This window comes from Peromyscus eremicus, chromosome 1, assembly GCF_949786415.1.
Source record: "Peromyscus eremicus chromosome 1, PerEre_H2_v1, whole genome shotgun sequence".
In the NCBI taxonomy this organism is placed as follows: Eukaryota; Metazoa; Chordata; class Mammalia; order Rodentia; family Cricetidae; genus Peromyscus; species Peromyscus eremicus.
This window is the reverse complement of record NC_081416.1, coordinates 112,397,227-112,409,491: the sequence shown is the minus strand read 5'-3', so window position 1 is coordinate 112,409,491 and position 12,265 is coordinate 112,397,227. Positions and strand designations below refer to the sequence as shown.

At 40.1% G+C, this 12,265-nt stretch overlaps 1 long non-coding RNA gene across 1 annotated transcript; it reads right to left on the bottom strand.

The window, feature by feature from the left end:
* Positions 1–1,012: 1,012 nt before the first annotated feature.
* LOC131902186 (uncharacterized) lies at positions 1,013–1,505 on the bottom strand. Its single transcript, XR_009377031.1, has 2 exons — positions 1,456–1,505; positions 1,013–1,355 (listed from the first exon to the last, which is right to left on the bottom strand). It is a non-coding gene; the product is annotated as an uncharacterized LOC131902186 (long non-coding RNA).
* Between the last annotated feature and the right edge of the window lie 10,760 nt (positions 1,506–12,265).

The following is a 12,265-nucleotide window of genomic DNA, read 5'->3' as shown; positions in this document are numbered from 1 at the left end:
TATAGTATGGGACAGGAGACATAGGCATTATTGATGGCTTCCAAGCTATAGATAATTATCTACATGTGGGCAGTAACACCTATAGTAAGAGTACAATTTATTCCTGTTAAGCCTCAAACCCGGAACTGGTGCCTATTTAACATATCAAAGTGGACCTGACCACAAGGTTCTACCAGCATCCCTCAGTCTCTACCTGTTAAAAGATATGACTGGCATACCCCAGCCTCTACCCTAAACATCTCCAGTCTAGCAGCTGCCCTTCTCCAAACTGCCTTTCTTTATCTAATCCAACCATTTTGGTTATCTGATCCTTTTTGTCTACTCTCTTGGCTAACCTCTGGCCCAGGCTGCCCCTCTTGGTCAGCGGTTCCTCTCCTCTCTCCCCTCCCCATCTCCTCACATGGCCCAGTTCAGTCTGTTCATGTCCACTCTGGACTCTCCTAGGTATCCATGATTCTGGTTATACTCTCCCTTTCACCTACAATAAACTTTCTCCTCCATCATACCTAGAAGAAGTCATATCTGTTCCTGTTTTATTCCTTTTATTCATTCAATTCCAATCTCAGACATAGTTACCAAAGATTCAGACTTAGAATGCATAGTACAATAGAAAGAGCAGAGTGAGGTTTTGAAAATAGACTTAATAGATTAGGTAATCAACCACAGATTAATGAATTAGCCTTTACCATGTACCCAACTTCTCCACAGTTTGGTTTCCCCATCTCATAAATGTGAGCATCAGTATAAATTTTGTGGGGTTAATAGGGCTGCCATTCATCATTAAGGAAGGTTTCTTAATGATTTTAAAGTTATTATAGAAATCAATGCAAGACCATTTTCATGTAAATACATAGTACAGGGCATAGTCAGAGTGTATTTCACAGCCTCTATCCTCTTCTCTTTCCTGCTTTGTTCCCTAGAGAGCTTAAGCTCTTCTTTCAAGTCATCTGCACATACATGAATGCAGGTATCTTTAAAGCCAAGGCCTTTCAAATGACAGAAAACATTAATATTTTCTTTCTGTGACTGATTTAATTTGCTTAATAAGGTTGTGTCTTTACATGGCAAAAGTTTTGTCAATTAGTAATGTTCATTTACTCTCAGCCATAACTGTGCCTGTAACTAAGGAGCAACTTGAGAAAAATAAAAAAGAATGTTTTCATTTAGAGAAAGAAGAGTTGTCTCCTGTGGCTACATCCAGGCTACAAGATTACTTGCTTCCAGGAGCTGGAGAGATGGCTCAGTCATGAGGAGCACTGGCTGCTTTTCCAAAGGGACAGATTTGATTCCTAGCACATGCTGTCTGTAACCTCAGTTCCAGGGAATTGGACACCCTTTCCTGGTCTCTGCAGGCACTAGACACAAAAGAGGTGCTCAGACAAGCATTCAGGTAAAAGGTCCATACACATCACATGAAATAAAATAAAATAAAATAAATAATAAAATATAACTTACTTACAAATACAGGAAGCAAGGTACATGACTACTTTGGATTCTAGAGCTGAGGAAAAGAATAAATAGAACTTACATTAAGACCCCAAGTCCTTTCTGAAACAGAAGTTGTAGTTAATGTTAGTTTCTGTACTTGAAAGTATACTTTCTTTTGGCTCCCCACTATCTTTCCCAGATCATATGACATAGAATTTCCTTAAGTGTAGAGACAGCAAGGTCAGCCCTTTCTCCCTCGAGTCTTTTTGCTTCCATTCCTATGTTAGACAACTGAGGTCATACCCGGCTCTCGTTACTCATTCCCCCATGAAAGACTTCAGCCCCAAGAATGTAGCTTCCTTTCAGCAGCATCTTTAGTGGTTACTGAGAAAGAGCTCTGGGAATATAAAATGTCACAATAGTTCTTCATGTGCCAATCAACCTGGTCAGTCTCAGGTGAGAGAGAGACAGAGACAGAGACACAGAGACAGAGTGGGGGGGAGAGAGAGAGAGATTGATTGTGGTCCTTTCAAATTATGACAGTACCTGGCAGTTTCTTATATGGAGCCGACAGAAGGAAGGCAAAACATCAGAGAAAATGATAAGTGTTTATTGGATGTGATTTACTCCTCAATAATGTGCCACTGATGTGGCAGGAATTGAAAACAAGAAGTCTTCCAGGAGAGATTTTGTGTAGAGATGTAATTAATTGACCAGGCTTGCATTTCTCCTTTCCCAGAGAAGCAGTTGTCAGCTAAACGCTTCCAGCACGGCCCTGGATGTGATTATTATTCAAGTTCATGCTGCAAAGTCATCTTCACTTAAGAATTCTACAATTCATCACCAAAAACATTTATGGGCAAGACTTTTCTACACAAACATATCCTGGAAGTTAGTCTCAGAATTAAGAAGAAAATGCAACCAGCAATTATTTTAGATGTTTATTTTCAGAAATACGTTTCCTCCTTTAAGTTAAATTTGGCTTAAGGTTCTTTTTCAATTTAATTTTTGTTAGTGGGATGAAAAACTGTTATGTTAAATGTTCAGGCATAAGCAAGTCATTATTCCACAGTGAACTATAGAGAGCTCCTGGTTGTCATGGTAATATGAGTGCACATATGAAGTCAGTATTGTGGACATCGAATTTCTATTAAAATATCATGCACATTTGCAAGAATGCTTGCCCAGACCATTTTAGCTGGGTTTGCTCTCCTCTGCCACATTCCACAACAAAGCCAAATGATTTCATATTCTGAGCTGAGTTTGTCAGAGTTCACTGCATCTATTATTGATCTGTCTCAGGTGGAAGTTGAACTGCATTCAAAGGGTAACATATACAAATAGAGAGCTATGTGGTTAACCTTGCCAATTAGTTTTGATCTGAACTGAGGTAACTTTCCCACATCTTCTCATAAATGATTTGATTTATTTCCTGTATCTTAAATATTTCATCTCCTAAAATATTGCTTATAATATCTCTGCCTAGATTTTTATTGCTCCATTGCTCTTGAAGATACTACAAGACTAGGCACATGGCTTTGCTGGTAGAATGCTTACAGTACAAGCATGAGGCCCTAAGTTGATACACCCATCGCTCACATAAACGTCAAGTGTGGTGATGCACACCTGTAATCTAAGTCCTGAAGTAGAAGAGATAGGCCCTGGGGCTTGGCGCTCACCATGTCCAGCCAATCAGCAATCTTCAGTTTCAGTGAGAGACCCTGTCTCAAAAATTACACTGGAAGATTAAAATGTTGACTTCTGGCTTCCATTCACACTTGCACACAGATATCCACACATAAGAACATGTACACATATACACACATACACAAGATGCAGGGTTTTAATTTTCCATGTTTTTTCCTTGCTCTCACATCTTATTTTCAGGATACCATTTGTTCTCTTTGACTTAAAACTATGATTATTTTCATTGATCTGTTTTTTATTTGTTTGAGTCACTTGATAAAAATACATGTAACTAAGCTTGATGTCTCACACACCTGCAGACCCATAGAAGTAGCATAAAGTTAGAGAGTTGTCATACTGAAGACTTGGATACGTAGTAGGACTCTCAATATTTTTCATCATGAGTATTCCATGTGATAGAATGGATGCTGGATCTTAGGTACTCAAGAGAAATTCTTTGGTTAAAATGCAAATTCTGCAAAATGGCAGCCTGCAGAATGGGAAAAAAAAATATTTCACTAACCCTACATCCAACAGAGGGTTAATATCCAAAATACATAAAGAACTCAAGAAATTGGACATCAACAAACCAAATAATACAATTTGAAAATAGGGTACAGATCTAAAGAGAGAATTCTCAACAGAAGAAACTCAAATGGTAGAGAAACACTTAAAGAAATGTTCAACATCCTTAGCCATTAGGGAAGCACAAATCAAAACAACTCTGACATTCCATCTTACAACTGTCAGAATGGCTAAGATCAAAACTACAAGTGGCAGTTCATGCTGTAGAAGACACAGAGCAAGGAGAGCACTCTTCCATTGCTGGTGGGAGTGCAAACTTGTACAGCCACATTGAAAGTCAATATGGCAGTTCCTCTGAAAATTGGGAATTGATCTCAAGACCCAGTTATACCACTTCTGGGTATATAGCTAAAGGATCATCCATCCTACCATAAGAACACTTGCTCAACTCTATTCATAGTTTTATTAATAATAGCCAGAAACTTGAAACAACCTAAGTGTCCCTCAACTTAAAAATGGATAAAGAAAATGTGGTACATTTACACAATGGAGCATTACTCAGCTGTTAAAATAACATCATGAAATTTGCAGGCAAATGAATGGAACTAGAAAAAATTCATCCTGAGCTAGGTAACTCAAACCCAAAAAGACAAACATGGTATGTATTATAACTGGCTATTAGCTGTAAAATAAAGGATAACTATGCTACAATACACAGAACCAGAGAGGCTAAACAACAAGGAAGACCCAAGGTGAGAAGCTTGGATCTCCCTAGGAAGGGAAAATAAATTGATTTCATGAGCAGACTAGGACAGATGGGGATAGGAATATGATGGATTAGGTGGGGTTGGGGTAGGAAGACACCTGGAATCAGGAGGCATTTCATAGACAAGGTAGAAACCCAGTGCAATGGAAACTCCCAGGAATTCATGGGGATGATCCTAGTGAATATTTCTAGTAATGAAAGATATGGAACTGAACTGGCCATCTTCTGTAACCAGGCAAGTCTTCCAGGGGAGGATTAGGACACTATTCCAGCCACAAAACCTTCCACCTACAATGAATCCAATCTGCAAGATGTGCTGGGGTAAAATAGGAATAGAACTTGTGGGAGTGGCCAACAAATGACTGATCCAAATTGAGACCCATGCCATGAGAAGGAGTCCATGCCAGATATTGCCTGGATGGCCAGGAACCAGAGTCTGGATAGAATCAAACAGGATCTGAAAAAAAAGTTAATGAAATGATTCTTAATGATACTCTGCTATATTTGTAGACTGGAGTCTTGCATAATCATCATCAACATCAGAGAGGCTTCATCCAGCAACTGATGGAGAAGATGCAGAGACCCACAGCCAAACATTAGGCAGAACTCAGGTACAGAAGAGGGCAAGGAAGGAACGTAGCCAGAAGGGTCAAGACACTATGAGAAAACGACCTACATAATCAATTAACCAGGACTCATAAGGACTCAAAGAGACTCAATTGACAATTGGGGAGCCTGTATGAGTCTGACCTATGTCCTTTGCATATATGTTATGATTGTGTATATTGTTGTTTCTGTGGGACTCCTAATAGTGACATGGGGACTGCTTTCGGGACCCTTTTCCTCTTACGGGGTTGCCTCATCCAGCCTTTATATGAGGGGATGTGCCTAGATTTATTATAATATTCCATGCCATGTTTGGCTGATATCCCTGGAAGGGCTGCCTTTTCTGAAGGGGAAGGAGGAGGAATGGATCTGAGGGAGAGGGCATGTGGTGGGGAAGGACTTGTAGGAGAGGAAGAGAGGAGAGAGGGGAAACTACAGTCAGGATGCAATACATGATGCAATATTTTTAAATTAATATTTAAAAAAATGTGACTCCAAAGAATTGTGTTGGTATTTTGATGGGGATTGCATTGAATCTGTAGATTGCTTTTGGTAAGATTGCCATTTTTACTATGTTAGTTCTGCCTATCCATGAGCATGGGAGATCTTTCCATTTTCTGACATCTTCTTCAATTTCTTTTTTCAGGGACTTAAAGTTCTTGTCATATAGGTCCTTCACTTGCTTGGTTAGTATTACCCCAAGGTATTTTATGTCATTTGTGGCTATAGTAAAGGGTGATATATCTCTGATTTCCTTCTCCGCTTTTTTGTCCATTGTGTATAGGAGGGCTACTGATTTTTTTGAGTTGATCTTGTATCCTGCTATGTTGCTGAAGGTGTTTATAAGCTGTATCAGTTCCTTGGTGGAATCTTTGGGGTTGCTCAAGTATACTATCATGTCATCTGCAAATAGGGAAAGCTTGACTTCTTCCTTTCCAATTTGTATCCCCTTAATCTCCTTATGTTGTCTTATTGCTCTGGCTAGAACTTCAAGTACTATATTGAATAAGTATGGGGAGAGCGGACAGCCTTGCCTCGTTCCTGATTTTAGTGGAATTGCTTTGAGTTTCTCTCCATTTAATTTGATGTTGGCTGTTGGCTTGCTGTAAATTGCCTTTATTATGTTTAGGTATGTTCCCTGTATTCCTGATCGCTCCAAGACCTTTATCATGAAGGCTTTGCCCTGGAGGAGATTGGAATGGGGGGCGGGCTGGGGGGAAGGTGAGGGAGGGGAGGGGGGAGAACAAGGGAATCTGTGGCTGATATGTAGAACTGAATTGTATTGCAAAATAAAAATTAAAAAAAAAATGTGACTCCTGGTGGATTATACTTTCCTTGATCAAATGGCATGTATTATCTTTATGAAGATTTGTAACACATAAGTTATTTGCTGATTCTTCTGTATTGGAACACAATGTGAGTTTAGTTTTGTTTTCATGTCATTGTATAAACATCCTTTCATCGATTAAAAAAATTAAATAAATAAACGAATTATTAGAATCTCTCTCAGTATTTAATATGTAGGTTATAATACTGTAATATGCAGCATTATAGGAGTTTCAAACACACACAGAGGGAGGGGGAGAGAGCGAGCGAGAGAGAGAAAGAGAGAGAGAGAGACAGAGAGAGACAGAGAGAGACAGAGAGAGACAGAGAGAGGCAGAGAGAATTCCAGAATCTATCACTAGTTGAGAGTTATATTTGGAGAATCACCACATATAGTGCTTCATTGTATGTCCACATAAGGCTTTGATGCTCATCTTTAGTCTTGGTGTGTCTTTTCCACTACAAATTCCATTTGAGGATCTACAGATTGCCACATTTCTCAAAATTCTATCCAAGTAAACTCCTTTTGAAGTGTTATATTCAAATAATGGAAAATATAATAGTAAGAAATAACACTAAAAGTATTTTTTATATAACTCTGGAGGTAAATTCCAACAGAAACAGGAGACAGTGGAATTAATCACCATTGTCTAAAGGTTAGGAAAGTTAGTTGGACTGGAAATCATAATTTCTTACTATAGATCATGTACTGCATACTAAACGTTTATGTATATTACTATAATATACAAAAAACAAATTTTTGAAGTGCTAAATGTTTACATGAAAATCACATAAGCTATTCTGTTACATCTATAATCACATGAGCATACCCTAAATTGTATTAATATTTCACTAAATTGGAAGGGCAACAGAACCAAGTTAAAACAAGTTTGATGTTAAAATCCTAAATAAATAGTGATAGATAGTTATTACTATGTACATGGATTCTGATTTCAATCTTTTTGTAAAATCTGATCATTTTTAAATGTACCTTTGTAGAATATTTTTATCTAATGTTAATTAAATGTCAAAATGTACCATGTTTTCTTAGAATCATTAATAATAAAAGAGAGATGGTCTAGGCATTCTGTTTAGTAGTAGAGTGTCTATGCAAGGCCTTGGAGCCAATCCTCCTCACTGTGCAGAAGAAAGAAGGAAGTAAAAAAAGGTGGGAAGAAAGGAAGGGTCAATCCCTAGCAGCTTGCAAGCAGGTAAGAGACTCTCCTCCAGGCTGCACTACCACCACCACAACCCACTGGATTCTGCTCCCCCAAGACCTACTCCACAAACCCCCGAACCTGGTCATCTTCTGTGTGGCCAGCCCTCTCCCTCAACCCCAGCAGATTACATAGGCATAGGCACAACCCACAACAGGAGAAACAGGTGAGTGACTGGTCTCCTAGTTGAACTGACCCAAGGACCAGACCCTAAACCCCAGGGCACATCCCGTGCTCCCCTCTCTTCTGTCTCAGCACCAACAAGGCAGCTAGACTCTGCCTCCAACTCTGGTGGAACCCCACTGCTCTGTTGCAGTCCCCTGGGGCTGAACTGCCACCACTGCCACCCACTGGATTCTGTTCCCTCAAGACACTCAGCCGCCCAACCCCATGAACCTGGTCATCCTCCCTGAATTTGGTCATCCTTTCCATGGCCAGCCCTCCCCCAACACCCCAGCAGACTACATAGGCACAGGTACAACCCATACCAGTTGGAAGAACAGATGAGTAAACTCCAGGTTAAGAATACATTCAACAACAGAAAGGGCATTATGGCACTGCCAGAACCCAGTGATCCTACAACAGCAAGAACTGAACATTCCAACACAACTGAAGCACAATAAAAGGACCTTAAAAATAACTTTATGAAGATTACAGAAGACCTTAAAGAGGAAATGAAACAATTTCCTGAAAGACATCAAGGAAAAGACAAACAGAAAAATTGGAAGAAATCAAAAAAATCCCTTAAAGAAAGTCAAGAAAAAAACAGTCAAACAGGTGAAGGAAACAGTTCAAGACTTGAAAATTGAAATTGAAGCAATAAAGAAGGAAAAAGGAAGGAAAAAGTGTGAGGGCCCAAGTTATGTCTTAAGTTTTAATCACTGTGCCTAAGGGATCCATGTAACAAAAATGCCTCTAAATTTTAAGCCCTTTACCCAAGGAAAGATATTTCCTGAGATGCTGGAGGCTGTTGTTCATATATGCTAACAAGCCCCATATTTTCACTTCCCTAAACAAAATTGGCTTACCCAACTGAACCAGGTGTGCTTGATCATACATAGGTGGGAGGTATATATACAGGAAGTATGTCAGGATGTGTGATTGCCCCCAATTGGATGAAGGTAGGGCAAGTACATAGCCTTGTTAGGTTTACCTTTATAGGTACCTGGCCAATGAAGCTTGTGGCCATTTTCTGGGAATTACAGAACAGACCTGGTCAGAGTCCATCATCCTGGCCAGTATTTGATTCAAGATTGCTTCAACTTTGGCTCAAAATTGTGATTCTTATTTTCACCCAATAGGATTAACATTTTCTGGATGCCCCCAAGATTCACACCACCCACCCAAATCCTAAAGCCTGACCTTTGCTTCAGAATTCCAGAGCTGATGGTCAGCTCAGAAGACACATGCCTTGAAATGTTCCAAGGCTCCAAGGCATGCCTTCTGTTTTTGTGGACTATGAGAGTGAACTGCCATGCTGAGAAAAGCAGCAGGCATCTACAGAGGCTTCCTGGTGAATCATAGTCTGATTCTGTTCTGTGGTATCTGGGATGTGGAGGAGGTTCAATGGGGCTCCAAATACTCTCCCATCCAGGTCAAAAAGCAAGACATTGCATGCCCATCTGGTTCTTTTGTTTAAAAGTTTTGTCTGACTCTTTGTGTGCATGAATGTGTCTATGTTTTCTCATATATCTGTAAGTTTTGTTGCAAATATGGGAGCCCAGACTGGTATGGGTCAGGCTCAGCTGAATGTATGAATATGAATGATTGTAGACACTGCATGTTTTGTTTCTGAATCGTCTTCTTTGAGTGTGTGAGCTTTCCACATTATGTGTTTACTGTTTTTGCTATCTCTGCCACTGCATAGCCTCCAGGTGCCACCACTAATGCTGTTTGCCATGGCTGCTTTTGATAGCTGTGAACTTTCTGGTCAATGGATTCACGTTAGCAAGGATTAATGTCTTCTGGGTGTGGATAACATTAAAGTTGTTCTATACTCTTCTACCTATTGAAAGCCTGGCTCTAGAGTTGGGAGAGACTGGCTCTAGAGTTGGGTTATGTCTCTCCCTTCTCTAAACCCAAGGATATTTAGAAGTTTCCTCTATGGCCTGTGTCAGGAAATTCACCTGACTCTGTCAAAGGGGAAAGAGAGCAAAGAAGAACAGCTAAAAAAAATTACTCTTGGTTTCATTTAACTGCCTAAAATTTTAGTAAGCTATAAACCTTATCTCATGTTTTGTAAGACTACTATGTGAACTTTCTGTTCTTCAAATTTGTAAATTTAATGGGTTTGGTAAAAAATATCTGTAAAATCTATGAAAAAAGTAAACTTAAAACCCATAACAGGCCGGGCGGTGGTGGCGCACGCCTTTAATCCCAGCACTCGGGAGGCAGAGCCAGGTGGATCTCTGTGAGTTCGAGGCCAGCCTGGGCTACCAAGTGAGTTCCAGGAGAGGAGCAAAGCTACACAGAGAAACCCTGTCTTGAAAAACCAAAAAAAAAAAAAAAAAAAAAAAAACCCATAACAGGAGGTTGATAGTTTAAAAATCTATGCATAGGTAATCTTTTTTCTTTAAAAACTTTTAAATTCATTTTACATACCAACCACAGATCCCCCTCTCATCCCTTCTCCTGCTCCCCCTACCCCTTCCTAACCACTGCCCAATCTATTCCACATCCTCTCCTCCAAAAGGGTAAGTTCTCCCATGGGGGGGGGGAATCAAAGCCTGGTACATTCAGTTGTGGCAGAACCAAGCCCCTGCCCCCTTCATCAAGGGTGAGCAAGGTGTCCAACTATAGGTAATAGGATGTTGAAAGCCAGCTCATACACCAGAGATAGATCCTGATCACACTGCCAGGGGCCCCTCAAACAGACCCAGCTATACAACTGTCTCCCATATGCAGAGGGTCTACTCTGGTCCCATGCAGGTTCCATAGCTGTTGGTCTAAAGTTCATGAGTTCCTTCTTATGTGCTTGGCTCAGCTGTCTCTGTAGGTTTCCCCATCATGATCTTGATGCCCCTTGTGCATATAATCCCTCTTTCCTCTCTTGGACTGGACACCTGGAGCTCAGACTGGTGCTCGGTTGTGGATCTCTACATCTGCTTCCATCAGTTACTGGATGAAGTCTCTATGATGACAGTTAGGGTATTCACCAATCTGATTACCAGGGTAGACCAGTTCAGGCACCCTCAACACCATTGCTAGTAATTTAAGCTGGGGTCATCCTTGTGGATTCCTGGGAATTTCCCTAGCACCAGGTTTCTCCCTTACCCAATAATGTCTCACTCTATCAAGATATCTCTTTCACTGCTCTTCCACTCTGTCCCTCCACAGCTTGACCATTTCATTTCCTTGTGTTCTCATTCTCCATCCCTTCCCCTCTACTGCCCCCCATCCCCAGTTTACTTATGGAGATTTCCTCTGTTTCCCCTTCCCAAGGTGATCCATATGTCCCTCTTTGTTTCCTAGCTGCTCTGAGGCTGTGGGTTGTAGTTTGATTATCCTTTGCTTTACATCTAGTATCCACTTATGAGTGAGTACACACCACATTTATCTTTCTGAGTCTGGGTTACCTCACTCAGGATATATTTTCTAGTTCCATCCATTTGCCTGCAAATTTCATGATGTCATTGTTTTTCTCTGCTGAGTAATACTCCGTTGTGTACATGTACCACAATTTCTTTATCCATTCTTCAATTGAGTGGCATCTAGGTTGCTTCCAGGTTCTAGCTATTATGAATAATGCTGCTATGAACATAATTGAGCATGTGTCCTTGTGGTAAGACTGAATATCCCTTGGGTATATGCCCAAGAGTGGTATCATTGGTTCTTGAGCTAGATTGATTTCCAATTTTACAGCCAAACTTTGTAATATAAGAGGCACCCAGGAAGGATTGGTTTGAAAGATGTGAAGAGTCATGGAGAACAGCTGAGGCTTGCCACCGTGTGGCAGGGCTGTAGTTCTTAAAGGGAAACTAGGAGAAGAACCCTAGCAGTTTTGGACATGGCGGTGCCATATGATAGTCACCAAAAACACCAGTCACAATGAAATGGGGTTGGCTGGGTTCTAGAAGGGAGACTGTCTATGCTTCCAATGGCAGGGCCAGAGAAGCGACCTCACCCTTGGGGAAACCCAGAGGACTGTGAGTAAATCCTACGTTGAGCATTAAATTGTTTACAGTGTAGGAATTTGGTTTTCCCTTGTCCAGATTACGATTATACCATGTTTTTCCCTCTTGAAGTAAAAATGGTACTTTTATTGCAAGGGCACACAGTTGTGAGATTTTAAAGATTTTAAGAAGAAATCTTGGCGTTTTACAGAAAATTTAAATTAAAAAAATTGGATATATTTCAAGGAATAGCTTTTAAAATATTTAAATTTATAGGGCTATGAACTATTTTAAGTTTATAAAATGTTTTTATGTTATTAATATGTGGTCTTAAATCAATCAACCAATCAATCAATAAATAAATAATAGGCTAAAGTTAGGGCCACAGTTATTAGCACCAAACACTAAACAGTGGAAGTTGGGATATTTCTATCTTATGATGCAGCAAGACAATGACCTAAGGATTCTGGTAAAAAAAAAAAAAAAAAAACAGCCTGGCAATGAGTTTGGCAAAATGGTTCTCAATCTATGGATCATGACCCTTAGAGAGGTCAAAAGATCCTTTCAGAAGGGTAGCCTAGTATTATCTGAAAATTGGA